The sequence below is a fragment of the Macrobrachium rosenbergii genome, chromosome 26 (genome assembly GCF_040412425.1).
Source record: "Macrobrachium rosenbergii isolate ZJJX-2024 chromosome 26, ASM4041242v1, whole genome shotgun sequence".
Taxonomy (NCBI): domain Eukaryota; kingdom Metazoa; phylum Arthropoda; class Malacostraca; order Decapoda; family Palaemonidae; genus Macrobrachium; species Macrobrachium rosenbergii.
The window spans coordinates 29,356,278-29,383,777 of record NC_089766.1 but is presented as its reverse complement, the minus strand read 5'-3'; positions in this window follow the sequence as shown (position 1 = coordinate 29,383,777).

Genomic DNA, 27,500 nt, shown 5'->3' with positions numbered 1-27,500 from the left:
CTGTAAATAATGTAGGCAAATTTACATCCATAAGACTTCAATGCCACAAGACTTTACTAGAGGCGCTGTAAGAGATAAAAAGGAACTTCTCTCAGCACGGATTTTGAATGCCCGAGTGAGAATAACAAATCGTCGGTGGCCCGGCCCGGGGGATCTCCGCAAGTTGCCGAAAAAGACGCATACAAATAGACTGCCGGAAGAGGAAGCCGATGATGATCAAGTGGAGAGAGAGAGAGAGAGAGAGAGAGAGAGAGAGAGAGAGAGAGAGAGAGAGAGAGGTGTACTACAAAAAAGAGAAGAGTAAAAATAGAGGATTCTGAATATTTGAGTATAAGTTATATGTTATGCGGTTTAGTTTTTCTTTGTATTGCGTTGCACCACATATGAATGACTCTCTTTCTGTTGACTTTCATTTGATAGTAACGCGGGGGACTCCAGTAAGTTAGGTTGAAATTATGTGTATTTTTCAGGAGGGTAAAGTATTCACGAACACGTTTTCATAAGTTTTATTACAAAGCATTTCTGACCAGCCACTGGACTTAGAAATTTCTTGATGTTAGAGAGGAGCAGGTGGCCCTCCCTGCAATTTGGTTTTCAAGTAACTCTGGCTAAGAATTAGTCAGAATGAACTCTGGACCTATATTTAGACAAAACTCCATACTCCTTGAGGACGATCTCTTTACTCTTAATGGTTTCAATCAACTCCACTTTTTGAGACAAATCAGGTCAATTTGCTGACCTTTTCCTTCCATAACCTATCCTCTAACTCCTCCTTCCTTTCCCATCTTGGGGTTTGTTATGGTTAGTCTTCAATTTACTTGTCCCATGACTCATCGTGCAAACTACCAACATCGTGTCTCTCTCTCTCTCTTTCTAATCCCGATCAGTGAATCTCATACTTATTCACTGCATAACATCACTCTCGTCCTACCTGCATTGACTACAATGCAAGTAGATAACCAACTCAACTTGACTTAGTCAATTGCTAATGTCAATGATTTCTGATAACAATAATAACTGCAAGAAATATTATAATGCAACATAGTGTAACACAAACAATAAGCATGAATTTGAATATCAAATACTCCAAACTAAATGCAGAAGAAGTATGGCAAAGTAAATATATCAAATGCCTATTACTCTGGTTATCAATCGCCAAATTGTAAAATAAAAAAATCAATCACCAAATGTTTCAAGTGCAGTCAATGGTAAATGCACTATCACTCTCTAGGAAGGATTCTGTCCATCATGTCATGATTTATGGTAGCTTATTCAGTATCAACTACAGAATCATAAAGAAATGAGAAAGCAAACAGTATTAAAGAATGACGGTATGAATGACATGATAGAGGAGAAATCTCGGTCTTATATATGAAAGAAAGTATGAACCTCTTCACAACTGTGAATGTCTCCAATTCAGTTCTGAAAGTTGGGATTCGTTAATAACTGCAAACAGTGTACACTTTTACTGAAATTCAAACTGTATGTCGTGAAGACTGTAGGTTGTAGCCACAAATTAATAAAATAACCAATTCACAGCAGATGAAAATGAGTGTACGTTAATGAAAAACTACTTCTGTTTGTTTGACACAGTCAATCTTAGCATTCAATCTGTTTGCTGAGAACACAAAAATTTCATCATCAATGATTTGAGCCTTGAAAGTTTCTGTAAGCGGTATATATTTACAATGGTTGCTTACCATTCTTGTTGTTACAAGATCATCTAGGCAATGAAGAGCACTCAATGGTTCATAGAAATTCACAATGTTACAAACATATACACCATCATTAAGCGACACATTCCACAGATTTATGTTTAAAATTTCAGTCTGAAAGAATCATGCTGCAAGGCAAAGTGTCAGGCACTGTTCGCTAGTACAATGGACTTATTATCTACTACCATTGGGGTGGATGAACTGACATCCAATGAGTTGACGTCTGGATTGTTGAAAGGGATCACTAGTATGATTTGATTGGCTATCACTTTCACTGTTATCGGGCATAATAGTCCACTATATTTTCTACTTGGCTGATGATTGTTCACAACACATTTCTGAATAATGGCTAATTTCCTGGGGTTATCAGAAAAAGGCGACAGCAGGTTTTTACTTAATTACATCTTCAGGGCTGTGCACAAGAAAAGATAAAAACATAAAAACAGTTATAAGTACAGTCTTTTATCTTTTCTTGTGCAGCCCTGACCTGAAGATGTAATTAAGTACAAAATTACGAAACGTTGGTTTTAAAATAAATACATGCCTAGTGATGTGTGGTTTTCGTCCGTCTTCCTCTGGATGCTTGCTTCCTGGAGTATTTCCCCCTGTTCCTGTATCACTATATATATATATATATATATATATATGTATATATATATATATATATATATATATATATATATATATATATATATATATATATATATATATATATATATATATATATAAATTTCTCACATAAACAATTGTTCTGTGCATTTGTAGAATTGCTAAAAAAGGACCTCATTCAAATTGGGATCTCTAATGGAGTGTGTATTCAGAAAAAGCTGCAGAGCTTTCTTGGATAATGAGGACTGTTGGTCCAAGAGAGTTTGTATATTTTTCTGAATAAACACTCCATTAGATTCCGCCCAGTTTGAATGAGGTCCTTTTAATAATATTATATATATATATATATATATATATATATATATATATATATATATATATATATATATATATATATATATATATATATATATACATATATATATATACATACCGGTGTTTCGAAATTACAGGCCGCCCCTCCACAGAACAAATGGAAAGTTATGAAGTTTTCTGATATAGCCTATCTCTAAGTGCATTATTTCAAGTTTCTATTAAACTATCTTTCATTTTACATTTCTTGTATTTTCAGACTGAGCGATGGAGTTAGATACAGCCATGGCTAACGACTCGGAGGACATTAGATGGATTGACTGAATCTGGGCTATAACCTTCAGAGAGGCCAGGGATGCTGGTGCATCATTCGTTTCACGTTCCTGGATAGCTAAATACATTAAAAGAGATGAATCCTTTGTTAAAAGAAACTGGAACAAAAATCCATATGACTGTCATCACGAAAAGAGTGAGAATCTTGGAAGGCCTGAAGTCCTTTCTCAGGAGTCAAACGACATCATAGCTGAGGCAGTGGGTATACCAAGAAAGTCTTTACGTAAATTGGCACTAGAACTAGAAACAAAAAGGGGAAAGAAGAGAAGTTATTGTGATGTATATTGTGAGTTGAAAAAATCTGGTATCAAGCATTTCATGTTATCAGCAAGCCCAACATCACTCAGCAACAGAGAGAAGACTGTGCATGGTTTTGTGGTTCATTTCTTAAAGATTGAGATGAAGCTGACTTTCTCCATGTTGCCGCATCAGATGAATTCTTCATTTATAGAGTTAGGAAGTGTCACTTTGTTGTGTTATTTTATAATTAGTCATTTTATTCTAGTTTTTGTAAAGCATATGAACTGTATTATTATCCATTTAGTTTGTTTTCCTCCTCCCGGTGGTTTGTCTGTTTAGTAATTGTCACTAATGACCATTCTGTCTTTTTCATATTTTTGTGACTGAGTGGTGCTGTCACCATGGCGGTGTCGGAGATTCTTTCGACTGAAGGAGTCAGTTGATCTCTGGAGCCTTATTACCCTGGTGACTGCTGATTTTGCTACCTAACGCCTGCTTGGATGTACTATTATTTAAAGGATTACACTTCATCCAGCCTCACCCTCGGCTCAGTAAATGTCGAGGGGCTCAACCAGCCAAGGTATAAGTGAATGATATTTTTTGGATTAGTCAGGCGATCTTTGATTGGTCTCATTTGGACGTCCCGAGTTTCCTGGAGGATCATCCTTGTGGACGTGGGATCGCTGTTGGATGGGTCCTATCGAGTACCATAATTATATTCATTTGCCTTCACCACTTCACCCCTCACTTTTGTCTCTGGACGCAGAGATATATAAGTATCTGAAAAGATCACGGCTATAACTCCAGTGTTACGGTGGACAGCAATATATGATTAAGAGATCACGGCCACTGCTCCAGTGTTTCGGAGGAGGGAAATTATCACTAGATTAATTAGTTTGTAATTGATAGGTTGTTCTTACTTTCCGAATACCTTCCTCCTATCTGAACCCCCTTCTCTTTGTGGATGTATCTTTGCTTTTTTCTGTCTTAATTGGGTAAGTGTGTTGGTTTATAAATCTTTCAGGTTGATTGGTGTTCATTAATAATTGTATTCCGAGGTTCAGGAATAACTTCTATCTGCATATTTTTGTATTAAATTTAAGTGTTTTTGTGGTGTTTCGTTTTCCCCCATGAATTGATTTTTGCACTATTAATATTGTTTGAGAGCTATTCCACTGACTGTGGACTTAGCTTGTGGTTGTGAACAGAGTTTGATAAGAGTTATTTAATTTTTAGTAACGGAGGAAAAGGACCGTTACAGGAAGCCAAATCATAAAAATGACATCATTTGGGCTGCAAAGTTGGATGATATCAGCGATGACGTGCTCTATCGCCAAGTTGTGAAATTTCCTGAAAGTTTGGGAATTTTTCTGTTTCACAGCCAAATGGTTAATGTGGATCATCAAAGAAAAAGGACAGTCATGGAATGGTGAATACTTCAGAGAAACTGTGCTTACTGCTGGAGTATTTCCTTTCCTCAAAGATCCTGAAAATGTCTTATCTGTTGAAGAAGTCGCATTTTTGCATGATAAGACACCATGTTTCAAGGCTCTTCAGACAGAGGAGCTGCTTCAAAACAGTGGTATCGATTCCTCCTCATTAAGTGAATTTCCAGGTAGCACGCACAGTGAACTATGTTGGTACACCAAGCCTCGACGACCTGTGAAGAGAGGTGACCAAAGTGCTCAGGGAAATGGAGTTTGAGTCTCAGTTTTTTTGCGATTTGCTGAAATCATACCCATCAAGAATGCAGGCTGTGGTACAGGCAGATGGAGGCCACACAAAATATTAAATACTCAGAGAGAAAATTAAATAAATACCTGTTCTGAATTACTTGTCAACACCTCTGTTAGGAACAATCGCTTGCGATTGTTCCTTGGTGATTGTTGCCTCTTTTGTTTTCTTTTGTTTTTCTTGCTGGCGAGTTGACGTCTGATGGATGGCGCCAGACTTCGTCAGTCAGGTTCAGAAAGCAGCAATGAGCCAGGTTCTGGGGGCAGAATGACCGATGGTCCAGGGCAGCAGCAGGTATCCGTACCTGCGACTTTGCGAGTCAGGTCCTAGCAGCAGAGAGTTTCTTGAGGACGAGATGGTTGCCGTGTCGGCTCTGTCATGGTCGTCGTAATTAGAGGAGGACGTCAGTACGTGTCTTGGAGGACGAGATGGTTGCCGTGTCGGCTCTGTCATGGTCGTCGTAGATGGAGGAGGACGTCAGCACTGTGCTTGAGGACGAGATGGTTGTCGTTTCGACTCTGTCGGAGTTGTCCTGCAGTGTTCCTGTTAAGCAGCTTGGGCTGTTTCGTCGACTCTATTGAGTTCGTATGAGGATGTTTATCGCTTTGCTGCCTGTTAATATTCATGATTTTGTATGTTTATGATTTGTTAAACTGTTTTATTGATTTGACCATTTATTGCTCTGGCTTTTATTTTGTTCTAGGTTCTGACTTTATGTAAACGTAATTATTGTGCTGCTAATGTTTTATGTTTTTTTTTGACTCATCATTTGTAATGTCTCTGTTGAGCTGCTCATCCTTATGATGCTTTTGGTCATTCATGATATGTTCATTTATTTTAAATTTAACTGAACCTGACTCGACTGTAAATATGTAAATAACTAATTTGTAATAAACTAATATTAAGGTAACTTTTTTTGTATTTGTTCTGCTCCTCTCTCCTTTGTTTGTCACCTCTCGTCAGTCATTACAGCCCAATTGCTTGTTTATTTGAAAGAACCTGTAGATCTCGAGAGGCGAGATCGTAATAACCTCACATAACCAAAGAGGAATGCTCTCCTCTTGAAATCAGTGACATGATAGTGCCATTCGCTGCCACACTCACAGATACCTGTCATTGCCGTGGCAACCTGCATCAACTCCCACCTGATTTGGAAAAACAGGGTTCCGTAAGGGCCCGAACCTGAACATTACGCCACTATCCCCTTTGAGAGGACACCTCATAACCTGAGGGAACTAGCTTTTGCTAATTTAGGTGTTACCGACCCCATTCCTGAAAACCATGTCTCCAAAATGACGCCCATACTACTTGAACAGTTTGAGTAGTATCAGGTTTCATCAGTCACGATATAAGAGTCTGTGCCAAGCACCATCCCTGTAACTGTCCCTTCCTTAGTACCAATGGTGAGATTCCCTACAGATCTCCCTCCCAGAGACCTCAATTGTGCCTTAAATCCACTGTCAGTGCCGTCTGAGTGCCCTGCGCAGTGCCTTGCTCCTTCCTACAAGGATGTTGAGCCCCTCATGCAGCATCCTCTAGTATCTGGCCCTACCCTATTGCCAATAACAACACGTAATAATGATTTCCTCCAAGAGATCAAACTTGTATCTCTAACCAACTGCTAGTTCCCTTGTGCACTGAGCAGTGTTCTGCTCCCTCCTCCATGGATGTTGAAGACCTCCTTATGTCTGAAGGCCTAGCCTTAGCCCAGGACAAGACTATATGTCCTCGCACAATCCAATAACTATAGAACCAGTGCCTAACAGAAAGAATAACTCTATGGCTGTCTTCCTTAAGAAATTATGCTTACAATACTATAGCTGGAAGTCTAAACGCTTAAAGCATGAACAATAACTGAGAGTTGCTCGTGGCCCGCATCCCACTTTGGCACAGTGCCTTTTCTTCTCCGAGTACATAGTGCCTATTTCCAGAGGTGGCAACTAAGTCACTCCCTACTAATGAAATTTTGTGACATAATTTTTCTCCCGTTTACTAAAGTTACCTTAGTTAAAACTCCCCTTTTGTTTACCATTGCTTTTCATTGCATTATCTCCTTTTGCAGTATTATCAGTTGCAATATCTTATGCATAGATTAGCACAAGCATTTTTGTGAAAAATCAGACAAAGGCTGTCTGATCAAATCAACCACAGTCCATGTATTATTATTGAATGGATTTGTATGTTATGATTCACCTAGCTAAGATGTAATGTTTAAGAGGCAAGTGTGTATAAAGTTAAAATATGGAAATGAAATCTTAATAGTAGTTATGATCTTGTATCATTCATGATTTTGTATTTGCTAGAGTAACCTTTGCACGCTGACATAATTTTAGTTTAAGACATATTCGAGATATATTAGACGAGAGAGAGTCATGCCCAAAAGGGGCGTGTAATGTCTTCCTTTGTTGGGGAGATGTTACCAATGTCCTTTTGATTGTTTTTATTATTCTTTTTCTGAATTATTATTGAAATACGAATTAAAGTAAAATGTTAAAGAACCACAAGATGTTTGTGTGAACTTAACTGACGTTTCTTCCATGCCACTCCATTATCCCTTATCCCAGATGTCAAATGGGCAGGTAATTTCCAAATGCTCCCCAAGTAATTAAAAATCACCTTGCCAAAGCTAATAATCTCCACCTAAGGGGGAATTAGTATTCTTTCCCATACATTAAAGAAAATCCTTTTGAAAATTCACACCCTCCAAATATTGTTGTTAATCAGTCCCGAGTCAATTTCCCTTATATCTATTCGAGGGAAAATTCTACCCACCCTGCTACCTCTGCCATGGGTCACTTCCTTGACCTTTCCCACACCTGAATCTCCACCCTCATAACCTTGCCTCTCAAGTCTAATCATCTCACTATTGTTATCTCTGTCCGTAGAACCTTTTACTGGCCGGCTCTCAGCGACCTTTTAGGTACCTGCTGAGATTATCTGCATGCCCGGACAAGAGAACAATAGATGATCTCATTAAGGAGGAACTGTCAAAAGACTACCACCGTCAATGCCAACATGGTGTAAATACTGGCTGAGACGGGACATTCTTTACTAGTGTACTTTACATGTCCCTGTCACGTATCCTGTTAGATAGGGACTCTGATCAAGTCCCCACTAGATGTCTCTGTGAGCTGTCACTCTAAAGGTGGTCCATACCAAACAGCCTTCAACACTGAGCACTGTTGACTCTGATCCTGAAGCACCCTTCTACTTCTCATCCGATTCATCTATGATGGGGTACTGTATGAGATCCTGCTTCCATGGTTATTCCTGCAACAGGAAAATGGCTCTGTTCTACTCAACTCTTGTCCATTGACCAAGGTAAAGTGATTTGAATTTAGTTGGTCAGCCTCACCATTTTTTTCTTTTACTTGAATTTTCCCCCTATTCTCCTGTGCTCATATCCATTCCCCTTTGAATACTTCCTCAAAGATTTCTCGTGATTTTGACTGTGGAGTGTTTGTTTATAAGTATTGGAATACCAGTGTTAGTCTTATTTATGCTTTGAAGGCGGTGTTAAGGAACAGTGCTTTGTTGCCTGTTTTTCATTTTTGCCTACGTATTCCAATTTAATTCTCACTCGTAATTCTCTCATATGTTACAACATCCCCTGCATTGAAGATCCATGTTGCGAGTAACCATTTGTGTGAAATCTCCTGTATATCAATGGTGCCATCTTCTTGCAAACTGCATGTGCCATGACCAGCCAAGATTTCCAGATTACCAGTGTGAACATTGCCTTGTTACAGTACTCCATCCTGTACTGTCTAAGGATCCTATTCCCCTTCTACAAAGTGTGTTAACCTAGTCAAGTATCGATACATATCTTGCAGTAGTGTGGCACTCTTGTTTGTTGATTGCCATTTAGTACAGCAATTTTGATAGTGCCACACAGCTGTATTGATAACTCCTGTATATATTTTATCTTTTCATACCTAAAGTGAATTATATGTTTTAAGTGGACACCATAAGATTTACTTTGAATCCTTTTTTGATTGATATTGAGTTGTGTTAATTTCACTAAAGCATTATATTCTGATCACTGGAGCATGGCTCTGTTTATGAGTTGACTTTTCCAAAGGCAGAGTTTAGAGCCATCCCTGAACCACATAGGTTGTTGCCATGACCATATATATATATATATATATATATATATATATATATATATATATATATATATATATATATATATTATATATATATATAAACATTAAACTACAAACGTCCTTTAATATCCAGTTCGCTCTGCCTCGGAAATATTATATTTTCATATACGTTACCAAAGGGGAATTTTTTAGTTGATAATAAGTTCGTTGCCCCGTGGGCTCGAACCAATGAAAGACAAGAACTTAGAACTAAAGTGATGCCTTTACCCACACGGCCAACAAGTGAGGTATAAGTTGATACCGGCTCCCATCTACAAATCCCCGTCGAACTCAAGTATTTGTATTTAGAGTCGATATCAACCCACCTCTGCCATACTGACCATGTAGTGAGTTTGTCACACGCAGCCATATTATGACTTTTTATCACATCACCATGATTCATATACAAGCATTAAGCTACAAACGTCCTTTAATATCCAATTTGCTCTGCCTCGGAAATAATATATTTTCATATATGTTACCGAAGGGGATTTTTTTAGTTGATAATAAGTTCGTCGGTCCATAGGCTCATACCAACGAAAGACAAGAACTCAGGACTACAGTGATGCCTTTGCCCACATGGCCAACAAGTGAGGTATAAGTTGATACTGGCTCCCATCTACAAATCCCCGTTGAACTCAGGTATTTGTATTTAGAATCAATATCAACCCACCTCTGCCATGCTGACCATGTGGTGCGTTTGTTGCACACAACCATATTATGACTTTTTATCACATCACCGTGATTGATATACGAGCATTAAGCTACAAATGTCCTTTAATATCCAATTCGATCTGCTTCGGAAATAAGATATTTTCATATGTTACCGAAGGGGAATTTTTTAGTTGATAATAAGTTTGTCTTCCCGTAGGCTCGAACCAACGAAAGACAAGAACTCAGGACTACAGTGACGCCTTTACCCACATGGCCAACAAGTGAGGTATAAGTTGATACCAGCTCCCATCTACAAATCCCCGTCGAACTCAGGTATTTGCATTTATAGTCGATATCAACCCACCTCTGCCATGCTGACTATGTAGTGCGTTTGTCGCATTTAGCCATATTATGACTTTTTATCATATCACCATGATTCATATAAAAACATTTAGCTACAAACGTCCTTTAATATCCAATTCGCACTGCCTCGGAAATTATATATTTTCATATATGTTACCGAAGGGGAATTTATTAGTTGATAATAAGTTCGTCGTCCCGTGGCCAGTACCAATTCATTTATCACTTATATAAATTCCCCTACAGTGATAATATTCCATCGGAGATATTCCCGAGGTAGCGTGAATTTGATATTAAGCGACATTTGTAGCTTCATGATTGTATATAAAATCATGGTGTGATAAAATTTCACATATGTACATATATATATATATATATATATATATATATATATATATATATATATATATATATATATATATATATATATATATATATATATATATATATATATATATATATATATATATATATATATATATATATATATATATATATATATTATATATATATATATATATATATATATATATATATATATATATATATATATATATATATATATATATATATATATATATATATATATATATATATATATATATATATATATATATATATATATATATATATATATATATATATTTATATATATATATATATATATATATATATATATATATATATATATATATATATATATATATATATATATATATATATATATATATATATATATATATATATATATATATATATATATATATATATATATATATATATATATATATATATATATATATATATATATATATATATATATGTTGTATGTTTGTATGGTTTTTATATTCCTTACCAGATTTCTCTATTCAGGTATATAAAGGAGGGTTAGGAGTAGAATACAGAAGCAGCATTGCACAGTATGTGTGCTAGGGTGAAACGCAGTACAGAGGGCAATAAGCCTTTTCAGTCAGAGAGGGCTTGTGTGATATTTACACCTCTTGATTTTTTGCAGGACGGAGAATGATTTTACATCTGTTTTATTTATTAAGGAAAAATTGATACACCTATCTTTGGTTACCATTTGCCCATGACTGTTCTCAATGAAAGCTGTTGGTCTCATCTATTGTTTTAATAATATGTATTAAACGTATAGATTCTTCGGTCTACTTATATTTTTAGCCAAACTTTCATTTATATCATGTTGCTTATATAATGTTACACATATAATTAGAAGATAGTCACTCTTAGTACATCCTCTTCGTAGCATGACTGTTTTCCCTAATATGAGCTAAAATTGCACTGCTATCTTTTCAATGCCTATATCGCTTCAAGTCTGACCAGCACAATATATTTCATGTGATTTCCAGACTGCTTTTTCTTTTTATAAATGGTCTTAAAGACCTCATGAACTCTAAAATTTATAAACAAATTGAGAATATCTTTAAAGTTAATACTCTGTAGCTATATATATATATATATATATATATATATATATATATATATATATATATATATATATATATATATATATATATATATATATATATATATATATTGTTAAATGGTTCTTTGTTGGTAATATCGCAACAAATTATTTTGCTATTCTCATTGTATCATATAATACAGTTTCAGAATATTTTCATTTCTTCTCGCCTCTAATTGTATCTATTCCATTATTTGTGGTTAAGTTTATATTAATGTTTACTTTACTGCTGTAGCCAAAATAAACATTCATATATACAGAATTGGTAGGTTCTTTGTACACTAATATTAAAGGTCTTTTCCTTTGTGTATAATACAAAATAAATAAATAAATAAAACACAGACGAAAATCATCTCCAAAGTAACATTTACCAACGCCACCAATTTATATAACCTACCAAATAAAGTCTTTTACAAACATAATGATTATATTTCATAGTGAACTACCATTTTTTTTACAACTAGCAGTGTTATTAGAGATCTTAATTACAACTCACAAGAAAATCAATATTCGACACAACCATTTTCCGCCTTCTGTCAGTCAGCTTTTGCGATGCTTATTTGTCTCTTTTCCTGGCAATTGGAGTTATTGTCAGAAGGTTTATTGTAAACCAGCACAATAGTAATTACAAGAGTTTGCAGTACAACTTATGTTTACTCTGTTAATAAGAATAACATTACTAAAGAAGATGTGTTGCCTAATGACGCAATAAGTACACGTACTTTATTCAGTCGCTTATATCAACTATGGCAATAACATCTGTTAGGGATAGTTCCAATTACTTACTAATAACACACCACATAAAACCAGTGGCATATAAACGATTCTTCAAAAGAAAGATGAGTAAGAGAAGGTATATTGAAATAAAAATAAAATAAAAAGGTCGTATACGTCAGGTTAATCTTCTTTCTCAAAAATGTTAATTCTTAATTCCTCAAAAATATTAATTCTTAATTTTTCAAAATTACATAAAAAAACTAGAAAAATCTGTAGCCAAGTTACAAAAAAATATACAACAATAAATATGAATGTTTTAATTTGCTGTCTATCTCTCTCTCTGTTTTACTTACAAACCTAAATAAAAGAAAAAAAATACAGATATGTTCCCTCTATAAATAACTTTTTCCTTTTTATGGCAGCTCTCCAGCTTGTTATGCTTGGTCAGATCCGAAGAAAAATCGAATAAGGAAAATGTCCACTTCTTCTCATGCTCGAGAGCAGAAAGAGGCCGGATTCCCCCAACTTGAGGAAATAATTCTAAAGACTTCCAATTTTTAAAGGGCGAAATTGAAGCAAAACCCATCTCTTCTGTCAAATGAGCATTTGTGGATTTTTAGACTGCCTCGAAAAAGAAAAAGTGGATAAAGAAGGGTATTTTAGCCTGTTCATATCGCTTGTCGCTGGTGGAACGTTCCTTGAACCTATATATACCAAACAACTCGTTGCATCTTTTAACAGTTAGCCTTCTGCCTTCTGTTCAGAACGTAAAATCTTCTTTTGTCCTCAATATGTATACCTTGTCATTCAGTATCTAAATTCTGGGAGATTGGCTGGTTTTAACCATTCATTTCCTCCTGTGTATGGGACTAAATCTATGTTCTCTCTTCCCCTAGTACTTTTTCGAACTTAATTTAATATTAGCAATTTATACCCTCTTCTCTGAAGAGGTTCGGTAAAAGACTAAAATGTTGGCAAAGACGAAAAAATATATCACGCAGTTAAGAGGCTATAGGGGCTATTTATAGCACATACATACTTTAAAAAAATGACCATACACACATACATACACACACACACATATATATATACATACATATATATATTATATGTATATATATATATATATATATATATATATATATATATATATATATATATATATATATATATATATATATATATATATATATATATATATATATATATATATATATATATATATATATATATACATACACACACACACACACACACACATATATATATATATATATATATATATATATATATATATATATATATATATATATATATATATATATATATATATATATATATATTATATAATGAAAAAGAGTCCATAAAACATCCAAAGGTATAATTTATAGTTACATTTCGAAGACAACTCTCTTCCTCAACTGACAAGTAATGGATTAGGAGATAGAGAACCGAGCTATTTATAGAGTTGAAAGAATGTTCCAGAAGTCGGTCGCTGCGCCACTTCTGTGGACAGCTTCTTAATCTTCTCTACCGCTGGTTGGAGGAAGAATTTATCCACTAGATCTGAATCCCAGGCTCCTATTGAGAGGCTCATCGTATTTCTTTGCTTAATCAGTGCTGATTCTACCATCTGGCTTTTGAACCGACAATTGCTGCTATAAATTATATGTGACATATTCCAGTTTATTCTGTGGTTACGGTTATTCATGTGGTGAAAAATAGTTGAGCTTTGTTGGTCATATGTTACTGAATGTGTGTGTTGTGTTAGACTTTGGGAGACTGATTTACCTGTAAATCGGATATAGGATTGGTCACAGTCAAGGCAAGGGATCTTTTATATTCTCGTGTCTTCGGGGACTGGCTTTTGTTGGATATTAATTTGGGTTTGGGTAGGTAAGAACAAAAGGGATAATTTCCAATTGTCTGTGTCAATATATAATCACGGCCAGGTGTGGGATTTTGATCTTATTTTTGAGTGTCTCTCTAGTCATGTTTTGAGGAGTTTGGCAGAAAATGAGGTCTGCTTTATAGATAGCTTTCTCAGTTATATAATCGGGGTACTTTAAAGATGACAGCTGCTTATGGATTAGTTCAGATTCATTTCCCACTCAATTCCCTGATAGATTTTCACAAAAACATGATCCTGGTATCCTTGAGAGCTAGGGTTTTGTTGCAGGTTTAAGGGATTCTAAGTATATCTGCTGAGTTAGCAGCCACGGCCTTGTCCTACCAGGTCTAGTGTGTGTGGGTGGTAGCCATGGATACCTGTTCATACATAGGAAAAACGGATTATTCTATGTTACTTCTAGATGAAATAAGTCGTGGAAGAGAGATAGTTGTGCATTGTAAAATGTATGACAAAATAAAGTAAGGAGAAAATACATCGTCCATACATTTTTATGACAAAATGAGATTAAAAGTACAAATATCAGTTTATATCATACAGTGAGACTGTAATAACGCTAGAGTATAATTATTTCATCTAAGTTGAATAAATATCCATGTACACTATATTTTTTATGGTAAAAGAAAGCTACAAGATGGACTTGTTTTTTCAGGTATATAATTAATGAGGCTGCAGACACGGTAGATAGTACCATTTTTAGAAAGGAAATAAAAGTCAAAGCTCTATACTTTCGGATAATTCTCCAGCAATACAATGTTTGGATTTACTGATGGTATTTTTTTAATAAGCAGAAAAAATAGGAAATTTTATTTATTTAATTTTTTTGTAATTTACATACACCACAACTAATGATGAAGTTACATTTTGTTGAAAGACAACCTACCTAAATCCAACTAAAAATATTTAAAGCATGAACATGACCGGAATTCATTATTTCACCCTAAAATTGGTATTTTCCTAAATGTTAATAAAAACTTCAAATATAGAATCACTTTCTCATTTCATGAATATTAGAAAGTTTAGTGACCTTACAAGAACTTTTTACATATAGAGTAAAAATGTTTTATTATATTTTGTTGACATGAAACAGTTCCAATCCCCACCCATTTTATTTCTGTTTCAAGTCATTGATCTTCTATGAACAGCGATGCAAAAAGTATAGATATCAAAATCATGCTGAATGAAGAAAATAGATAATTATATATTTTAATAAATAAACTTATTTCTTTATTCAGGTAATAGCCTCCGATTACCTGTCAACTAGAAAGATTAATAAAAATAAAAATCTTGGTTTCTTCTGATGAAAACTGAAAAGTCTCTTCAAGTATTCCTGTGATCACGCAAAGAAGTGATTATTTTTAATATAGTCGATGTAGCATCAAAAGAGCATCAGTTTCTTACATTTCTTAATGATATTTAATCCAGCTTAGACCGAAGAGATTGAGGAAAAACCAGAAATCATTTTCTAGGTCTTGGAAGTTCCAAATCCACTGGTGGATTTGACAGGGATTATTTTGTTGGTTCATATTACTGTATCATATAAGACTAAATGCTCGTAAATTTATCCGACTATCTGTCTATATATCGATCTATTCCTCTATTCCCTCATCTCAAAACTGTTATGAGATTTGCAGCTATATCGTGTTTTAGTTGATAGCAGGTTCAGCTTAATTTTATAGTATTTTCTGTTTAATAACAGGGGACATGCATAACTAAAATACAAACTGTTCATATTTTTCATTAGAAGAATATAAAGGAACTCTAAATATATGAATGTTTGTGGGTGTGCATGTACACGGTCATAATTCTGTCAAAAATAAATACTGTCTATGGAAAGCTCAAAATAACAAGCAAATTTATGACATATGTATATCATCAAAAGATATAAGACCATACAGAAGTAATGGAAATTAATTCTTTTGCTATGTACACATCAATAGAAATACAGTTAAAAACAGAAACTTCTTGAAATTATATCCTTAAATGAGTAAAGAAATGTTAGATTTCTGGTGTTACTGAGAGGGTATATTATGGCGAAAACGGGATTTACTATTTATAGTGATGTAATAAAACATTATTTATAGAAACTCAAAATAAATGACTTTTATAAGGCTTTAAAAGCAGATTATGAATTATCATAAGTCCGAAACAATATGGTCATTATTGTTAATATCCTCCATATCTGAAAGGAAATGGCGGGTTCTTAGAATGATCAGAAAGTGAATTGAAAAGAGCGCTGTGAGAATAAATGAAATCTAGAACATCTCTACAAGGAGTCACAATGTGAGATATGAGAGTGGATTTTTCCATATTTATTTCTAAAACAGATTTCAGAATATTTGATATGTAACGACGTCTCCAGAACTGGGAAGATAAAACCTTATTTCTGTATTACATTCTATCTCTAAAGAAAGGGCCCTTTGGAAGAGGGTCTGATATTTTATTCATTGTTATCAAAGATAACAATGAAGTTATGATCCTAATGCTGCCGATAGTAAGACTGAATGTAAGAATGTAAGGATGAGGGTAGTCTCAAGAAACACAAAGAGGAGAAGGATGTTATGAACATAAAACAGTAAAGACAAAAGTAAATGAAATAAGGAATTAAAAATATGTTAAATATCATAAAACTAAAAAAAAAAAAAAAAAGGACAACAGCATTCAGGGAAAAAAACCTCCACCATGGCTGAACGGTCCAATCCCCCATAAATGGAGATCCCATCTCCCACAAAGTTCAGCCGCTTGATAAGAGCTACATGGCCCACACATGTAAGGTTTTCATAAAAATAACAGAATACTTTCTAATGCCAACAAATAAATGGACAAATAAATAAATAAAGAGACCGAAACAAAAATCATAACCTCTATCTGGGAGGTAATAAGAGGACCCTGACACTCCAGCACTAGCCTTGATAAACGCACAGATACTCCATAAAATATTCTTAATTTTATATTTCTGGACAGTCACTTGTCAGTTTTCATGTCATTAGACGGAATCTTATTTTGTCTTAAGAAGTTTATATGTTTGAATGTGTTGTACAGTCACGTTCAAAACTTACGATACTCTCAATCTAGATTTTCGGACAAATTGTCAACATAGAAAGCAACATCTGGCAACTACGGCATGGGGAGGGTGCTGCAGCAGCATAGTTGCTGAGGAGTCACTGATTTAAAGGGACACGTTATCTTTCTAATTATCGTAGTGGCTTACTTGTGATTTCGGGCTCTATGTTTTTACTTGAGAAAAAGTTAAAAGTAAAAAGTAAAATAACAAAAAGCAAAGCTTTTGCGTTATTAATTATGTATAGTTTCACTATTCAAGCTCTCATTTTGAATTAAATCACATTACTAGCCTATTGGTCCTTGACATTTGTTTGTATTAAGTTGTTCATTGTAGGCTTAATGCCTACTTACCTTGCATATAATAAGTATTGATGCAAGTCTATTGTTATTTAACTGAATCATAAAGGATAAAAGGAATAGAAACAATAATTCACATAAAGATTTTAATGAATTATGAAACGTGAAATGCCCTTAGAAACTAAATATAAATTATATTTCATGCAATCACGCAAGAACACAACGGAAATATGAAGCATAAAAAATAGTCTCTCTTTCTCACAGTTAACAACAGTTCGTCAAATAATTTAATTTTCCTACTGTGTCTTACACATTATGATAGTGAATAAAAAGTAATATTTATATTCCTTTGGTATAATATGAATTAATATTCCTTTGGTATAAAAGTAAATAAATTTCCTTTTTATAAAGATGAAATAATACATTATTAACCTATGACATAAATATGAATAACAAAAAATTAGTCTAATATTTAGTATGACCTCCATCATTGTCAATCACAGCTCTTAGTCTATTTGGCATTGAATCTACTAACCTTTGACAATAATTATTCATCCCTCTTTTCGGTCTTAATGACTCCCACACAGATAGGCAGTGTTTGATCAGTGCAGGCTTTGGTTTTTATTGTCCCAGTATCCCATTCCCTTACCATTTGTCCCCAAAGATTTTCTATCGGATTGAGGTCAGAGATTTAGCTGGCCAGTCTATACGTATAACATTGTTCTGTTCAGCAAACCATTCGCTGACCACTTTCGAGTTATGAACAGAAGAGTTGTCCATTACAAGATTGACTGGCAAATGACCCGGTAGTAGAAGTTTCACTGATGGGATCAGGACTTCATCCAGAATTTCTACATATTGCTGTCCGGTTAAACGCTCGTCGATGGGAATCAGTTCCCTGGTCCACACGTAGCCATCCATCCCCATAATCCTGCAGAAATTCTTCCACTTCGCCGCAACGGTTGAATATTTTCTTTATTGAACCTAGAGATTGAGATACACAAAAAAATGTTATCGCAAGTAAACGAAGAAAATATCAACGCTGAATATCACCAATAGTCTATTAATAAAAATGAGCAATAAGGAATTTACATTGATATTGAGATTGTTTTCTCACTCGATAGGTAATTCGTTAGAATTCCAATAGGCTTGAAATGTTATCCTTGAAAGCAAAAAGAAAAGTTATATTTTAAGGAGCTTGTTGGTATTTAATCAGTGTAGTAAGGAACGTTCATGTTACACATAGGCCTAAGCCCACATGAAAACTATTGGTATTAATTACTTACCTTGCAGTTATTTAATCAATATAGTAAAAAAGTTCATGTTACATATAGGCCTAAGCCTACATGAAAACTATTGGTATTAATTACTTACCTTGTAGGTATTTAATCAGTGTAGTAAAGAAAGTTCATGATACACATAGGCCTAAGCCTACATGAAAACTATTGGTATTATTTACTTACCTTGTTTTATTAGGTCGCCAGCAGTGGAGTATACCATGATCGTCGCTAGCAAAAGTCTTCTCATCACACCATATAACGTTATCCCAGAATCCTGACTCAAACGGTAGATACTGAAGAGCGAAAGCTACTCGTTGCTCTTGGTGATTTTGAGACAAGGAGGGTTTGATTGCCGGTCTGCGGTGATGAATTCCTTGGTTGTGTAATCTCCTTCTCACCGTAACATTAGAGATTTGAAGACCTAATTCCTGATTCACTTTCGCAGCAGTTGTTATAGGCTGTGAGATAACTTTAGCAACGATCTGTTCATCCTGCTCTCTAGTAGTGCATCGGGGTCGACCTTTTCTAGGCTGATTCTGGAGGTTCTCTTCTTCGTTGAACCATTTGATCCACCTGAATACTGTTGTCCGACTGATATTTAATTTGCGGCTAATTTCTATGGGGAGGATATTATTTTTATGCAGTTCTATTATGACTCTCCGTATAGCTAATGAGGTTTCTTGTCTTTTGGCTCCAGGATTTATTTGAAGTTGCCCAAGATGCTCCATCATCACAACGTGAAGTCGGGTCAGCGAGAAGTAGGCTAAATACTGAGCAGGGAGCACCACCACTGTGTCACGTGACAAGTTGCACATTGCTTTGGCGGCTTTTCAGGCGTGCCAACCTTTCGGAGTCAGGGGTGCGAATTTTCTCGTGCTGTTATTGTTTCGGGAGATTGCGTGTGGTTGCCAGCCCTGATGTTATCGTTCACATTTCAGAATGTTTCGTTTTATTTCGTGTATAATATCCAGAAAGGCTAACTTTTGAGTAGTGAAGATTTTTATTTTATTTTATATTATGTATAGTATTAATATATGTACTGTGTTGCTCTTATAATTCAAAATAAGTTTATAAAAAAATCAAAATAATTCTTTTCACTTGTGAACGATAATCAAAGTACACAGTATCGTCACTAATGAACGCGACTGTACAAGGAATTCTTAAATTTTGTCAGTGTCTACTGTATATTTAACTCGAACTGAACCCTTCAACATATCAAATACGGCAGAATAAAAAATATTTGAAAAAAATACTCATAGCAACATGAGTCTTAAAATGGAGTAACAAATCCGCAGTTATGTAACTGTACAAATGTATTTAAAAATAAAACTATACAAAGAGATTTCCAGAATATGTAAGATTTGCCCCTTCAGTGAGAAGTAGAATCGTACAAATTCTCGAAAGCTCTTTGTCTCGCTATATTTTTAAATATAATTGTACAGTTACATAACTGTGGATTGGTTTCTCCGAAAAAAATATTGAAATAAATAAAAAGGGGAACAGTTTTCCCAGAAGTCTTTATGGAATCAGTTCACTTATCTCGTTATTCTCTTCGTGCCTTGTAATTCCATCATTCCTTGTTTCTCATTCCTTCCTTAGCCTCTGACAAACATTCATGACGGCAAATTGTAAATCTTACTTTGCCTTCAGTTATCTCTAATATTACCTGAAGTAAATTGAAAAGAATAGGTCGCCAAGTATGAAATTGTCAGAAAAACGTTCATCCTCTTGGTCCTTTGATCTCAGATTTCGAAGAATTGACGGAAAAATCAAACTCCAATTTGTCCAACAAGGATTACCGATAAGATGAGCTTTTATATTTTATTTTTGAATATTTTCAAGGTTAAAAGGAACTCACAACGAACTTACGGTGACTAAAGAGTAATAAACATAATACACAATTACCAACCGGACACAGGAACGAAGCTGTAGATACTTTATGACGAAAACAAACTTTACAATCAGTCGGACTGTAAAAAAATATATTCACAGACCCAGGTCTCATTGTCACCATACACCATATTGAATTTCCACCATTATTTAGATAGCCACCGATTCGTTCCTTCGTTGATCGACAGGTCACTCCATTTGAGGGTGGGATTTGTCCACCACAGTCATTGCAGTCCCTTGTCCTCCTTCTATGCTTCTGCTATCTCGGGATATGGGAAGTTCTTCATTGGAAGGGGTGGTAGAGCTCTAGGCTAGCACGCTGTTGGCCCAGCGTTCGACTCTCCGACCGGCCAATGAAGAATTAGAGGAATTTATTTCCGGTGATAGAAATTTATTTCTCGTCATAATGTGGTTTGGATTCCATAATAAGCTGTAGGTCCCGTTGCTAGGTAACCAGTTGGTTCTTAGCCATGTAAAATAAATCTAATCCTTCATGCCAGCCCTAAGAGAGCTGCTAATCAGCTCAGTGGTCTGGTTAAACTAAGATATACTTAACTTAATTTTTCGGGATATGGGATTCCAAGCTGGATGGTGTTGGTGCAGGTTCTGGATATGGCGTCCGCCACAGTGTTTGATGAGCCCTTCAGGTATTTGGTCGTGCAGGAGTACTCTGCTATCATTGACAGATGTTTTGTTGACGTGCTGACTATGCGTCTGCTGCTTTCATGAAGGCGTGGACAATGGGTTGGTGGTCTGTCTGGACCACAAATTCTCGTCCCTTGAGCCTGTGGCAGAAGTGTTGGACTGTTTTGTAGACTGCCAGAAGTTCTCCGTTGAATGTTGAGTATTTCTGTTCTGCTGTCTTTAGATTTTGTCTGTAGAAAGCTAACAGACGGTAACCATTAGTGTCCTGCTTGAGTACGGCACCCATCACCCTGTTGCTTGCATTGGTTGTCAACATGAGGGATCTGTTGGGTAAAGGAAATATTAGTGTTGTTGCATTTTTTGGTGATTCTTTTCCTAACCTGAATGCATTGTCTTGTTTGCTTGCCAAAGTTAACAGTTTTTTATTTCCTTTCAGACACTGATATATGGGTTTATGATTTTAGCTAAATTAGGAATGAATCGGTGGCTGTAGTTATGAGTCCAGAAAACTCTTGTACCGCTTTCACTGTTGTTGGTTTGGGGAGTTCTGTTATTGCTTTTATTTTTTCAGGTAGTGGTTTTATGCTGTCTTGGGTCACTTTGTGTCCTAAAAAATTTACTGTTTTCTTTCCCCATTCTCACTTGTCTTCTTGCACTATTAACCCATTTTCTTTTAGTCTTTTTTCACACTTCTCTCATGTGTCTAATATGCTGCTTTAGGTTCCTGCTGAATATTAGTATATCATCCATGTATACTACACAGAAGGGAATGTCCCTAAATATCTCCTCCATCAATCTTTGGAATGTTGCCCCTGAGCTATGGGAACTGAAACAGTTGTAGTCGAATGTGTAGGTGCCAAAGGGTGCTGAACGCCGTCTTTTCGACATCCTCTTTTGTTACCTGTAGTTAAAAATACCCTTTCAGGAGACCGATCTTGGAAAATATTCTTGCTTCACTTATTTCGTTCGTTATGCCTGTTATATTAGGTAGCTGGTATCTGTCTGGCTTTGGCTTGACATTCAACCATCAGTAATCTCCACAGCAGGGGTGCCATGTTCTGTCTGCTTTTGGCACCTTATGCAGTGGTGATGCCGACAGGCTGGATCCTCTCTAGCATATTCCAACTTTTTCCATTTCCTTGAAAATTTTCTTTGCGTAGGAAAGCTTTTCCGGAGCCAGCCGCCTGTGTATCAGAGGACCTTCCAAATGGATGTGATGCTTTATTCTGTGCTTCGCTGGTTTGATGAGGTCATGCTTGAGGTCGTCCTTGAATATGTCCTCATGTTCCTGCAACAAATCTCTCATTTCTGCTGGTGGGACCTCAAGCCGATGGGGCAAAGTTTCTGCTTCTTCTAGTTTTTTGTTGAAGTTATTATACGTCTGCCGGGCTGTTGAGATGATGAATTAATATATCCTCATGTTCCTGCAACAAATCTCTCATTTCTGCTGGTGGGACCTCAAGCCGATGGGGCAAAGTTTCTGCTTCTTCTAGTTTTTTGTTGAAGTTATTATACGTCTGCCGGGCTGTTGAGATGATGAATTAATATGTCCTCATGTTCCTGCAACAAATCTCTCATTTCTGCTGGTGGGACCTCAAGCCGATGGGGCAAAGTTTCTGCTTCTTCTAGTTTTTTGTTGAAGTTATTATACGTCTGCCGGGCTGTTGAGATGATGAATTAATATGTCCTCATGTTCCTGCAACAAATCTCTCATTTCTGCTGGTGGGACCTCAAGCCGATGGGGCAAAGTTTCTGCTTCTTCTAGTTTTTTGTTGAAGTTATTATATGTCTGCCGGGCTGTTGAGATGATGAATTCTTTGCGGATCTTGAGACTAGTTCCTTTCTTCCTACATCGACTAGGAGGTTATGTGCCATTAGAAATCTATTCCTAACAACACCATTGTTACGTCTGCTCTATGAAGATCCAGTCCTAGTTTTGTCCGTTGAATGTGACTTTCACATCTAATGAAGCAGCACATCTCTGTCCGTCTCTCGTACCTGGAAGAAAGACAGTGGTAGACAGGCTCAAATTGTCTTACGAGGTAACCTGTCTGGCCCCCACTGACATTAGTATGGTTGGGTCACTTCTGCAACCCTGTCTTGGTGTTTTTTTTTAAATGTTTTTTTTTAAATATGTAGCCTTTGTCGAACTTCCTCGCCTTTGCCCCAAATCTCCAATGGAAGAAAGAAATTCCTTCTGGGGTTCCTGCCTTCTTTGTGATTGCTTTCCCTTGGGGAAAGGCTTCTTGTAGACAGGGGCAGCTGGTTCATCATCATTGCTGCTTCCTTCGCTGTTGGATGAATGTTCGACATGATGTGAGGCTGATGCTGGTTGCGAGGCATCTGCTGCTTTATGAGCTGTATGGACCTTGTCAACTATAAACAAAAATTCTTCTACGGGAATGGTGGAGGCTTTTGGCTACTGTCTGGTGGGGTCATTTGGTGAGGAGTACTTCCCTCCCAGATCCAAGGATGTCTCAGCTTTCCCACCTCTAGATGGTAAGGCGATGAGTCATTGCAACTGCTTATACATGTGTGACTACCCTATTGTTGCCAATTGGCGTTCCTACGTGTTTTAGGAACTTCTTCACTCTCTGGGCTGGCAGCATGCTGAAGAATGACTTCAACTGGTCCTTCAGGATGTTGTATGTTACTGGGGTGTCTAGTTCCTTGAGTCATTCTGCTATTTGTTCAAATACGTCATCTGGCAGGAATCCGAGGACTGCACCTGCCTTCATGTCAATGAGGTGGTCTTCTTTGAGTGGAAAATCGTTTCCGCCCTAAAAACCCATGCTTGTGGGTGGTGGGGCGTGAAGGGCGGTAATCAGATGGAGGCGGCTGCAAGGCCCTTGTTGATGGTGTGGAGTTTGTTGGCATGATTGGTCATCTCTGTGTCAGCCTCCTCAGGTCGCCCCGGGGTCACCAGTGTGAGAGTGAAGTGTAATCGTAAGCGCAGGTCAGCTTACAGCTGATTTTTCATCTCAAATTCACACAAGTCAAAAACCCTTGCAGGCCGTAACTTAGTACCACCCTTTGACAGCTAAGGAAAAAGAGTTTAAATATAGGCCTCTGTGTTTCTTCACAGAGACAAACATACAATTACACTGGTGTAAAACATAAGGCTGTGATATATATGTACATAGCTGAATGAATGGTATTCTGATACTTAGACTGGTACAATGTCAAGATTTTGTTTTCTTCTGACCTAGTGTCACCCACATGGTTCACATGCGGTGTTTTCTCCAAGGTGCGCTGTGAGTCATTGGTGGGTAGGCCGTGTGGTTGAGCACATGTGCCTACAATGTCATGGAGGTGTAATGAATATATCATTTGGTTTTGTTTAAATGATGTGTGAATGCATCATAACTTATTATGATGCATTAATATGTCAATATGTACCAAGAGGTTCCAAAGGCTAATTGTTGCTGGCAAACCTCTTGTAGTTGGTGATATCCATGTCTCCCTAGTTAACAAAATTGTACAAAACAGATTTTAGGTGGAGTATTATGGTATTCATTGATTTAATACAATATTTAGAAATATTTAGAAAGAGGATGCATATCCTTTCTGTTGCTACAATTCACATCTGAATCAACAGAAGGGTAGTATCTTTAAGTATATCATCTATGGATATTTAATTTTTGAAAAGTGTACATTTCTAACAGGGGAATTCAAACCAAGAAAGTGGAAGGTACTGGTGCAGAGGCTGTAGAAAAATCTGAGATGCGGGAGTTGATTTAATTAGTTAAAAACTTCTTAGTCAGTAACCGATTTTCCTGTCGAAGCTCTTTTTCGTCCATTGGTGTTGCAAATTTCTCGCTAGATAGAAATATATGCACAAAATCTTAAAGCAAAATTTCATCATAAATATTTTGCCTTCTACGTATGATGAGTCCCATGATGTAAATTTATTTTCAGATTTATAAATTGCACTGAAAGAAATATGGTAATGTGTTAATTATTGTTGACCTGTCCATAAACATTTATCAATAACTACACAAAATGTGGTAATTTTTATATAAACATTTTAGTGGTGAATGAAATTTTGATGAACAATTGGCATTTACCTCCGGGCACTAGATTTATTTAGCCCAATTTTAGACATGCCACATTTGAATCAAGCGATGTCATGCATTAGTTAGGATGAACACTCAAATTCCTTCATTATCTAGATTGAATAATAATAATAATCATTGCCGCTGTTCAACATTCTATCCAACAAGAAAATATTTTGCTGTATAACCAGTGAGCAATCTCATATAAATATTTGATTTACAAGAGAAGGGTGAAGCTATTGTTTATAGATATACTTTAAACAAGATCTTATGAATATGCAGCTATAACCATTAACCTCAAAGAGAAATTCCTTTGACTGTAATTTCCTTGTGCGTAAGAACTATGTCTTCGACACTCACTGGGGTGTCAGGAAACTCACCTGGGAAAAGCAATTGTCGCACAGTCACCAAGGAACATCTAACACAAAGGGATCGGATCTGTTTCCAATAGTTGCTGCTGATAGCTTCGTCACCGGGCCACTTTGCAATAAGCGCAGAGGCATAATGGAATTGGGTTCTTCTTGTCCCGGGGTGTGACGAGATTTCCATCAGATCAACGTATGGCGTCAAAGCGTCCCTTTTAACGTCATGATATGTTGATATTATATCAAGCCTCGTTTACTTGACTGTCTAATGGAAAAATAAATAAGATAACAAAATAAGTTTTAACAGACGTGTAAATTGCACATTTTTTTATCAAATTACTGATTAGAGCAGGAGAATTTTAAGGAAGGTTGTGATCAGATATGAGATTAGTAAAAACAACCGGAACTTTTGAAATGAAATTTAAACTGTTTGAATGATGTTAATGTTTTATTTAGTGATCATATCAAGAATTGGTTTGCAATAATAGTCGGCAATGCAATTTATTTCTGTTTTAAAGGAATATTTATTCATGAGACTTCAAGTACACTGCACCACGGAGAAGATACTTCTAAAATACATTTAAGAAAATCTTCGTTCATCAGTAAATGATTTAACTGATCTGTAAACATAGCGAAGGTAAAATTTCTCTTTAGAACTGGATCACAACTCTCAGAAAATGGGAGTTAGATAGTTTCTTCTTTTTGAAGAATGGCATAACTATTATGAAATAATACACAATTCAAATCAAGTAGGAGGTAATTTGTGATTTGGGACATTTTTCGTGATTTATTTGGCTTTCATTCGTGTGTTATAAGCAAACCAAACAAAAAAGATAAAATAGAGGCACTGATATAGTAATGTGTTATGATGCCAGCCAAGGGAGGGAAAAGTCAACTTGGTATTTGTCACTAAGAGAAGCTTTTAATCGTTGTGATGGAGCACCGATTTCCCAGATGAGAATTACCCCCCCCCCCCTTCTCTCTCTCTCTCTCTCTCTCTCTCTCTCTGAACTGTGCTTTTGTTGTACAACTAACTCTAACCTCAACTATTCCTTATAGCTGCCTATGATCATCCACGTATATAACCATAACTAATAAATTGCCATATAAGTTACCAGTAATAAACAAGTTCATTTGTGGATATGGCAAAGACAATTTAATGACTACGAACGCGACTGGTAGATTTGTATTATATTCGCCTTTGTATCGAAGTATTTATAAAATAAAACAACTCTATCTTCAAGAAATACGTTTCATAAAGCAGCTTTTTGCATTTACATTTATCTCTATACATTTATATTTATATATTTGTTGTTATTTGTTATTTTTTTCTCCTTGTTTTACACTTATATTAAAGACGAGATTTCTATCCGGAGAAGGTTAATTTGCGACTTAGTTGGCTTTTATGTTTATGATGTGTAAATGTTAAAGAATGCATGATTAAGAAACAAGATCACAATCAAAAGAAGACCAAGGGATTAACAGGCAAAACAAATATATTTCCAGAAATCATTAAAAAAAAATCCAAATGGAAAGCCTTCCATAATCCCTCGACTGTAAGTGCTGACGTTCTGGAAGAGACCTCGTCTCTGGGGTCTTACATTTTGTAAAGAAAGTCTTTCTATTTATTCTTTGGAATTAGAATGACATCATATGGAATTGTCGAAATTCACTCTGTGCTAAATGAACCA